At 42.4% G+C, this 10,760-nt stretch overlaps 1 long non-coding RNA gene across 1 annotated transcript in view; it reads left to right on the top strand.

The window, feature by feature from the left end:
- The first annotated feature begins 1,516 nt into the window (after positions 1-1,516).
- LOC147582270 (uncharacterized) overlaps positions 1,517-10,760 on the top strand; it is a 32,040-nt gene continuing 22,796 nt past the window's right edge. Inside the window, exons 1-2 of the long non-coding RNA XR_015248910.1 lie at positions 1,517-2,462; positions 6,293-6,396. This is a non-coding gene — a long non-coding RNA (uncharacterized LOC147582270). The remainder of the gene's footprint in view (positions 2,463-6,292; positions 6,397-10,760) is intronic.

The following is a 10,760-nucleotide window of genomic DNA, read 5'->3' as shown; positions in this document are numbered from 1 at the left end:
GTTCACTCTTCCCCTACGAGGATTATATGAAATAGGGAATGTGAAAGGGTATTGAAAGCCTTAAAAAACATTGTTCAGATTAAAATAATTCTTTCAATTGCTTGCATTTGCTACTCCGATCGATACATTTGCATGCAGTGAGTGGTGACTTAGACAAGGCATATCCCGTCCTGCCCAATTTCAGTCCATATTGGAACTGGTGTTTCTATTTTGAGATGGAGACAAAGTTATAATATCTAGTCCCTGAGCCAGAATGGCCTTCCTCCAGGCGAGTGTATTCTCCTCTGGGGTTTCAGGCTGTGCCAAAACTCTCCAGAGCAGTCAGAGCCCTCTGACTGGGGCGCTTGGTCTGGCAGCAAGGACAAGAAAGATTCAGGAACCTACTATTCTCTCAGCACTCCTGCCTGGTGGGTAGCTCACTGCTCACCTGGCTCGCTGGATTTCCCAGAGTTGGCTAGGGGTGATTCCAGGCTGGGCTGTGACCCCCTCTAACGTGGGAGGAGTAAGCTGTGTGTGATGAACGCCAGACTAGATTCACTGTTGTTCTGAAGAAGGGATTTAAACTTGAGGTTTTCACACACTACTTAGATTATGACTTAAAATTTTTATTAGTGACTTAAAAATTGCCAGAAATCCAATTAAGGGGCTCCAGAGGGACAGCTGTGGGGGAAGCAGATGGGACAAAGACATTGAATCACTCTGGAATATGACTGTGACACCTCCAACAAGGTGAAGATTTCTGCCTGATGTTCTCGGTCAATGAGAACATCAAACTGTTTAAAGGAGATAAAAACCACAGGGCAAATGGTAAAATCCAGAAACTGAAAGACTTAAGGAATCAAGTAAGAGAGGGAAGACAGATTTTACATTTAGAACAATAAGAAATGTAATGTTGGAATACTTAAAAATAGCATTATTATAAAAAGAGAAGATCCAAACATGGTTCAAATAAAGATAATAAAAGTTAAGAAATTTTGGCAAAACAAAAATATAAGTAAACAAATATGAAGAGATTTGGAGAAACAACAGTATAAAAAGTAAACCTGAAAAGCTGAGAGGCCAAAAGTAAAAGTGACCTCAGTACATGTAAGTTTAAATAGAAGTTAAAACGTGAAGAAATGTCAGAAGTCAAAAGATACACTAACAATTGAAAATAAAGCTACCTACGGGGCGCCTGGGTGGCTCAGTCAGTTAAGTGTCCGACTTTGACTCAGGTCACAATCTCACGCTTCATGGGTTCAAGCCCCGTGGTGGGCTCAGTGCTGACAGCTCAGAGCCTGGAGCCTGCTTCGGATTCTGTGTCTCCCTCTCTTTCTGCGCCTCCCCTGGTCACTCTCTGTCTGTCAGAAACAAATGTTAAAAAAAAAAATGAACAAAAAAGAAAAAAAGAAAAGAAAGCTACCTAGAAACAAGTGTAAAAGAGGCAAGATACAAACTTTTTAGAAAGTACCAAATGCATAAGGTGGAGGAAAAAAGCGACAAAGTTGCCTCCATTACTAAAGTTCGAATACGGAGGCAATCAGAGAGATTCCTTTTTAGCAGTGAAGGGCACAGAGATTCCAGCAGAGTCCTGGGTACTTATCTTCTGGAAGTTTGTAGCACCTTGTAAAGGGAGCTCTTCAGGAGGATTCCTTTGGGACCTTTGACATCAGGGAGCATTGCCCCCTCCCCCATCTTTGATATAGAAATTTCAAATGTCTATAGATATCTAGAATATTCTATAGATATACCGAATTTATACAGATTTTCATAGGCTTCTATAAAAACATATCAGTAGAGTTTTATAGAAGATTTCCCCTTGCTACCCTGTTGTTTAGAAATGCGGGGCCCACGTAGAGGTGGAGTAGATACACATTATACTGAGGCCCCCAGCCCCAGAAAGCCTAAGGCATCCAAGTATAGCTATCAGTTCTTGAGGATTTATTATCTGTCTGGTAGCACAGCTAGACAACTTAGAGAATTATCTAGCTCAGTCCTCAGAACATTATGAGAAAGGTTTTGTTAAGACTGGAGTTTTACAGGGAGGGCAATTTAGCTAGCTCAGCTAAATAATTTATCTGCAGTCCCCAGCTTGCAAGCGTTAGAGCTGGCACCACAGTCCAGGCCCTTGAACTCCAGAGCCCGTGCTCTTAACCCTGCTGGTCCGGCCTCCTGTCTGTCTGCACAGCTGCTGGGGACTCAGCATGTGCCCCGCCCCCAGAGAGTAAGACCACTTTCTTTGAAAGCAGCACTTTGTGTTGCTTTTTCTCTTTAATCACCAGCTCTTGAGTGGATGGTAACATGTGCACTTGTCAAAGGCTATTATGACATATCGGTGGGCAGTGACATGTTGATAGGTTTGCTGGACGCCTACTGCATGTGCTGGCTAACTCCAAAAGGGCAGCAGCATGATTTTCTTGCATCCTCCCTGGATCACCTTGAGCGTGGCACTTTCCAGGACCAGCTTTTCAACAAATGAATAGGTGATTTGATTCTGCATTTTCTAATTAAGTCCAAGGGACAAACCAAAGACATTTTTGGTGGCATAAAGATGGTGTCGGTCCCATTTCCTCCTTTTCTGCCTTATTCAGCTGTTCCTTGGAGAGCACAGGCATGATGTCTATATTGGGACCTCTCCATCCCACAGGGTGATTGGGGGCTGAGTTCTTTATAGGGGTCATGCTCACAGAACAATAAGGCAGGGGACACCCACTATGGTATGAGGCATGGGGTGTCGTGAATGGCACTGCTGGCCAGAAACCTTCTTCCCTCCTGGCGTTCTCACCACAAGAAATCTCTTCTTTGGGTAAGATCTCGTTTCTGAGAAATTGCTGATAATACCAAACATGCAATCAGGAAGGAAACACATTAACTTATTAGAAGCTTCTGACACTTGATACTGAGTGATTCATGACACAATAGCAGGACCCTGATTTTTGGGAAAGAAGGTGTGACTGCGGAGGTGAAGGATAGGGACGAGAGGAGGGAGAGAGCTCGCCGGTGGAGGGGGGGTGAATGTGTCGTTGTCTTCCTCCTGGTGATTGTGTGGGCAAGTGCCATCTCCCGAGGGCCACAGGGCTGTATTTTGTGTATCCCCGTATTCCCCAGCATCTGGGTCAGGGCCTGACTTGGAAAAGGTGCTCCTTAAATTGAGTTCACCTGTAGAATGAATGAAGGAGGAAACAGGTAGGCTGGTCCTTGACTCTGTCGTTATAGGGAGTGACCATGAAAGAATCACCAGGAAAGACTGAGTCAGAAATGAGAAAACTGAGCACAGACTGAGTATATAGCCCATGCAGGGTGTGGTGGAGAATGCGCACACGAATCAGGCCCTGCCCCACCCTTAGGGAGCTCCCTGGGCAGCTGGGGAGATGTGTTACGGGGTAAGGGCTATGGTTTAAAAATATATGTGTTTTTACATCACCAGTAATGGGACAAATAGATATCATATGCTTCCTGATATGATGCACCGAGAAGGACACATCATCACTTCTGTGGTATGCTGGCCAAAAATGCATAACCTGAATCTAATCAGGGGAAAACACAAGAAAAGACTGAATTCAGTTGCCTTAAAAAATGTGAAGGTCAGGCAACATGTGATCCTCAATGGGATCTGGGGCAAAAAAATTAAGAAAAAAAAAACACCCACAAAGCTGTTGTTATAAAGGATACTACTGAGATAATTAGCTGAACGTGAATACGATCTGTAATGCAGGCCATAATATGGTACCAATGTTAACTTTTGATTGTAGTAATTATATTGGAGTTGTATAAGGGAATGTCCTTGTTTGTAGGAAATGTACAGAGGTATTTAGACATAAAGAGGCCTCATGTCTACAACTTAACTCTCCAGGGGTTTAGAAAAATGTAAATACGTGAATGTATGGGGGGGAGAATGATAAAGCAAATATGCTAATGTGTTAACATTTGGCGAATCTTGGTGAAAAATATTTAGGAAAATCTTTGTACTATTCTTGCAACTTTTCCATAGGTCTGAAGTTGTTTCAAGACAGAGAGTTTAAAAATGCATGTGGTTGTGTGTCTAGTCCTGTATACAGGAGAGGCCATATAGCATAGTGGTTGAGGACACGGGCGCTGGAGCTAATTTCCTGGGTCCAAACCCGGCTGTACTATTTGTGAGCTGTGCTACTTTTTACGTAAGCAATCTGGGCCTGAATAATATGAGACAGTAGTGGTGCCCACATCGGTCCGTTGTGAGAATTAGACGGGTGAAAACCTGTGACCAGCTGGGCACAGTGCAAGCATGTGGCAAGTGTGCAGTGAACATCAGCTCTTATTATACGGTGTAGAGCCATCTGTGAATGCTTGGTGATAGGGCATGTTGTATATACACATTTGTTGATCTACTGACTATAATGAATATAACACTTTGGAGTTTATGATTAATTTTCATATTTGATTATTATAATTATCCCATAAAGTACAACAGCAAGAAATATTGCCCCCATTGTATTGGTCTGCAAGTTGAGGCCAAGAAAAGGCCAGGAACTTAACCTACGTCCCCCACAACTGATGATTGGTGTGCCTTGGAGCTGATCGTCAGCTGTCCTGACAACTAATCCTGGAGGAGATTCTTTTCCGCAGGTGACACTGATATAACTGTCTGTCACTTTGCCTTCTTTTATACTCTGAGGAATTTCTGGGGACCGAGTGCCTTCAAGAGGCCTTTTGTTATCCGTGTCATTACCTGTTGTGAACTGCCGTCATGTGCACACGCGTGTTTGAGCACGGATTCTCCCAGCAATTCCAACAAAGAGGGCCAGTCGTTAATCCCGAGGCTGAAAAGGCTCCCACTGGCTGCCTTCTGAGAAGCTTTGGGATACAATGTCGGGGGAATCTTCTGAATGTCACGTGCTCTGCCATGTCGCAGTATGGGACTCTGCGAGTTATAGCCAGCACCTGGGCATTCTGGAAGCTGTAGACTCAAGGAGCCTTAAAGTCCCTTGGAATTCAGTCATTATCTCTCTCCTAAACAAAGAAAGAAACAAACAAACAAAAAAGAAACTAAAAACTAAAACCAAAAAAGCAACAGGAGTTTTTGGAGAAAGAGCCCTCATCTGCACTTCAGAGAACCTAGAAACCGGATTCCTGCCTCCGTGGGTCTTATGATCTTCAGTGGGGCCTCCGCTGGACAGATGTTATTACTATAAACCAGTATCTGGCAGCCTTGGGTGGAAAGGGAAGCACCTCTCAATTTGTCAGGGATAATGACAACTTCCTTGAATTTGCTCACTATTTATAATTTGCACAGCTTTATATTAGATATTTCTGTCGATTCTTGCAACAAGCTTTTGGGGTGTGGGGGGAGGGGCTGAGCAGATGATAACACCCGGGGCTCATAGGGGCTAAACAAACAACCCATGGGCCAGGATCCCTGGTCTTGATCCAGTGCCACTCACTTACACTGGCTCTCTAATCCTTACCTTCCTGTTTTGGAAGTTATTTTATTTTATTGACATTGCCACTTATTAATTATCCTCATGTTTATTTACAAGCACTCATTCATTGCAGCTTGCCTCATCAGGCCATCCCTGCAAGCATTTCTGGGTTATCTCACCAGCTGAGAGTCTGGAAGTGCCTCAGGGGATGTGGAACCCTTCGACTAGTTGCTTGAAAAGAAGGAAAAGCGTGAGAGTAACAGTGCCGTCAATATGGTCTCGAAGCGCATGATAGACCCCAGTAGAAATGGTGCAGAATGTCAGCTCTGGTTTGGAGTTTCTGTATACGAGCCTTCTCCATATGCATGTCTAATTAAGAGCTGGGAATGTGTTCATCTGTTCAGTTGCGGCAAACATCAACGATGGGCCAGGTGCTAAGGTTTCCCTTCCTACCTCCTCATCGAGGTGAGGCTGCACGTTTTAAGCCAATTAGTCTTAGAATGGAAGTTAAAGACCCGGGTTCTAGGCCTTTCTTCACCTGTGACCTTTTAAGATCTGTGAATTGCAATGGAGTTCATCTGTTGTTTGCGCTTCCTTCCCTATTATAATAAGAAAATAAAACGTCTTCGAAAGTCTTTTGTGGATTGCAGAGTGTTCCTCAGACCTAAGATGGTTTTATGGTAACGATAATGCCAAAAATAATAGAAACTGCTTCTGTTCTGCATCCTAAGTCCTTATGCATGAGAAGAGTAGGTTCAGTGAGTAGGTTAGTAACTAGCCTCTGTATAAGTATGTGAATGAATGAACTGAAAGGGATTGTAAATTACCTTTATACAGTGTTTGTATTGAATCATGAAGTTTATTCCCATAAACATTTCATTAGCAGCAGCTAAAATCACATGTCTTTATTACAGCTCACATACAGGAAGCCTTCCACTCCTGCTTATCCTTTAAGACCTGGCTCAGCTCTTACCTCCTCCAGGACGTCTTCTTGGACTCCCTGATCCTCCTCAATCAGGTGGGATAAAATGACCCTGCTCTGCTGCCATGACACATGGGCCCATTTCTGCTGCATGTTACCATGTTACCTGTGCTCTAGATTCTGTCTTATTCATCTTTGCATCCTTAATGTCCAGCACAATTCCTGGCATGTTATTTTTGCCTTCGGAAATGTTCTCTCAGTGAAGTGGCCAAATGTTTACCAGTTCAAACAAGGCTTGGCTTAGGAACACAATGGGGATTGAGGTCACGGAGATGTGATTCACTTTTTGCCATAAAGTGCTTACATATTGCACATGAGAACACAGCGCCTCATGATTTTTTAACCTCTTACGTGATTATCCCAGCAAAAACCCCTTGGGCTAGAAAGGACTATAATAACCTTGGTAGTTTTGAGCCCTTAATATTTTCTTTACATCGAGCTTAGCCTGTTTGCGTTATAAAAGAGATGACTGAGTTCATGTAAGGCAGGAAGAACAGAAGATGTCCTCGTCCCCAGAAAGTCTTCAAAACTCCTGCCTGGCCTTGAGGGGTTCCCACCAAGTGCACGCCACATGAGGAGTCAGTACGAGACGGACATATTTGTACATTTTAAAAAAGATTAAATGTGATATAGTACTGGAACTGAGCATGGGAGATTGAGGCCCTGGGTATTATGCTTTCCCTTGCTACAGGGGATGGAAAGAATATTGTTTCTCCTTAAAATGATTTATTTAAATGGGTAGGCTAGAATTCTACTTAAAACCCAGTGTCTGAATGCACCTGTTTAAGTCAGCTTCTTGTTCTCCCAGGTATTTAGGCATTGAATTTTCCCCATTAGGGAAGTGATTGACACCGTGGTCCTTACAATAACACATGATTATAACTCTGCAAATGGCAATTACATTCAATGGAAACCAGATGTTGCATGGAATTTGACTCTCTTGGTTTCTTGGTGAAGTAGATGAATTTGTAAAGTAGAAAACCACAATCATTACTCAGATGGACTATACATGAATTAATGACATAATATCTAAATCATATATGGTTGAAAATAATGATTAACCTAAACTATCAAGATAAGCTAATGAAAAACAGACTCTTAAAAAATTAAAGATATGTTTTCTTCAATATATATTTTATCAGCATGCTAATAACAAAACCAGACTTATTTGCACGTCTCTTCAGCCCCAAGTAAGAAGAAAATATTTGAAAAGAAGAGCTTCTCGGTAGTTAACATTGAGGAGAAAGTGTGCAATTATGATGGTTTTTTTTGGCTGGTGACTTTCTAGAGTGTCTGAAATCAATCTTTAAAAAATATATTGTTATTAAGGACAGCTAGCAGTGTTTTATGCTGAATTACACAGAGACAGTATATTTTTAAGGACACATTTGGCATGCAAAACATTAGCTTTATATGCCTGTGCAAAGCATCACCTCTCAAATAAAACTTCTTTTCCTGTCCCATCTCTCTAGCGCCTGTGTGCAGATGTGTGCACACATGTTCACACACACATGTGTGTACACACACACGTGTGTACACACACACACACACACACACACACACACACACACACACACCAGTGATGCCTCAGGCCAGGAAGGCAAAGCAGCACGACATTTAAACCCGCACTGTCCCTTGAAAAGCTCAACCTTTGGTTAGCAACCTCCTAAGTGGTTAAGTTTGCAAACCTTGGCCCATCATTTCCACTGTCATGAATTCTCAATGACATCATCACTGTAAAATTAGGAACTCTCTTTCTTGTCCTGCAGATGTGAAAGTTTGACATTGCATTCCATGGTCCCGTGCCACATTTCATCAGCGTTTTCCCTTTGCTTTCTCCAAAGCCTGTGGCCGCATGTGGCGTGTAGATTGCCAGTGCTGCTTGGGATCTCATATCAAATGCTGCTACCTAATCCCAGGCGGCCTTCCACAAGCCCACACCTGCAGCTCATTGAATCCTCCTGGAGTACAAAGGGCTGATTTACAGCACGAAGGATCCAGGCACTGCTTGCAGCTGGGGCTCCAGCAGGAAAAGGAAGTTGTTCATCATCTTGTGTGCATTTCATTAACAATAGTGTACCCGATATGTAGCTTATAGAATAATTTCAAATCACTGACAGAGAGCATTATGGCATTTGGCACTACTAGGAAAAATACTTCGGGATGGGCAAATTACACCTGAGCGTGAGGTTTCTATGCGACCCTCTGGAACTGTGCACGCTGATTTATACCAGGTGGGTTGACCTTGCGATATTTTCTGATTCGTTGGGCATTTTCCCATTTCTCATTTCTTTTCCTTTGTCTTTGAAGCAGTCCTGAAGTAGAGTTGGGATATCCTTAGCTTTCTGTTCTTTTCACGTACCAGCAACCGAGAGCTGAGGGTAACCTGTGCGAAGCATGGTGTTTCGAAACCAACCACCTGAGAAAGTGTCTGTGTCACTGGGAGTGTCAACAGCAAAATGTGGCAGTGTGTCTCTTTCTCCTTTGAGTTTCAATAGACATAGGAATGAGGGAGTCCCAGTGAGACACCGAGACCCCAGTGCTGGCTCTTCTGCCTTGCTGGGCTGTGCATCTCCATTTTACTATTGACTTACTATTGCCCCAGAAAAGCTCTCCTGGTGGAGATGCCATGCAGGTGATGAGGAGGAGTTCAAATGAAAGAGACAAAGAGGTGGCAGGCAGGGGGAAGACCATCATCCTGTGCTAAAGTTCCCACAGCCCTCCGGACGTCTGCTGGGCCTGTCTTCTCTGGGCCCTTCTCATGGCCTCCAGGTCAGACATCTCACCTATTTACTGAAAGGCTCTGCCTTTCCAGATCTTTTCTGGGAGTATCTTGCAGATCGCAGTTGATGGATTTTTTTTTTTTTTTTTTTTTTGAGGAAGTGGAAACCGTTAGGATCTCAAAACAAAAAGACCTCAGGAACTCTGTCTCTGGGTTTGGGGTCAAGGCCCACATAGGATGGACAGCAGCAATATGCAGAAATGTCAGGGCTTCTGATTAGTTTATCATGGACATTTAACTTCGACTTTTTTTTTATCAAGAAGGACAAAATCAATAAAAATCGCCATCCTCAAGGGAAAGGGAGCAGGGGAGGAAAAGCAAATTTCTTTTCACTTTGTAATGGTAAACAAACTCGGCTCAGAGCAGTATCTGATGTGGCTGCATGGAGCCTGGTTTCCAGTTTCTCTTGATGTGTCAAATGTATCCCTTATGTGAATCATGGTTTAAAAATACTTTTACTCAGTGGGTTCAGGAAATCAATAAGCTTTTATGATTCTTTCCTTGCTTCACATAATTTCTGATTTCAAAAGAGACGCTGGGTATTCCTTTAAGATGTTTATATATTATGCATTTTAAAAACTAACAATTCTTCCAAGGGCTTCCCAAGCATTGTTGTTGGAGTGGGTTTTTTTCTTCGCAAGCTCACTCTTTCTTTCTTTTTCTTTCTTTCTTTCTTTCTTTCTTTCTTTCTTTCTTTCTTTCTTTCTCTTTTTCTTTCTTTCTCTTTCTTTCTTTCTTTCTTTCTTTCTTTCTTTCTTTCTTTCTCTTTCTTTCTTTCTTTCTTTCTTTCTTTCTCTTTCTTTCTTTCAACATTAAGCTAATGATTATGGGGCTTACACATAAATTGAAGCCGGATTTATAAAATGCAGTATAAAAATCCTCGGGAAGGAAGATAAATATAACAAGCTATGAAACTACGTTAGCCTCTTCCAGTGTTGGAATGACTACAAACGAAGAAATTAATGACCAGGATGTGTGATGTTGCCCAGGTTAGGAGCTTTGGCTCCCAGGCAGGCTGCCTTAAGACGAGCTGTCCTGCATTCCTTGATTTCTCTGAAATACAAATCTAATTGCAGATTGGAACATATCCATTCACTTAGTCTGTAAAAATAATTTTCCCTGAATATTTACCCAAAGCGCATTATTGCTTATACAGTTGTGAAAAGCATTTAGCACTTTATAATCCCATATTTGCTCCTATGTGGGCCTGGGAGTGTACTCTCCTTACAAAATTCACAAATGCCTAGAAGGCTAACAATTTTTACAAAGTGTTCCTCATGGAAAACATCTGGAAGGTTTCCAGAATGGCATTCCAGATGTTATAGTTTTAGCAGTCACAAAAGTGCACTGCGCATGCTTTGTGTGCATGTGTGTGTTTTTCCTGGTTCTACATCGTATGTTACTTACACACACCCGGCCCTCTTTGCTCTACCTCTGGAACATTTTAGGTTTGAATTATTTAATATTTCACTTCTGGACAACTCTGCTTTCAGGGAAATTACACATCTGTAAGGAGGGGAGCATGATGTAGACTACTGTAACCAAATACGCACTGGGAGAAGGGATTTTTAATTGGTATTTTAAAATTGATTTTTTTTCTCTGTGGGGTCAGAAAGAA

Source organism: Puma concolor, chromosome A3, assembly GCF_028749965.1.
Source record: "Puma concolor isolate L17-30 chromosome A3, mPumCon1.1.hap2, whole genome shotgun sequence".
In the NCBI taxonomy this organism is placed as follows: Eukaryota; Metazoa; Chordata; class Mammalia; order Carnivora; family Felidae; genus Puma; species Puma concolor.
The sequence above is the reverse complement of the archived record's forward strand: the minus strand, read 5'-3'. Positions and strand labels throughout refer to the sequence as shown.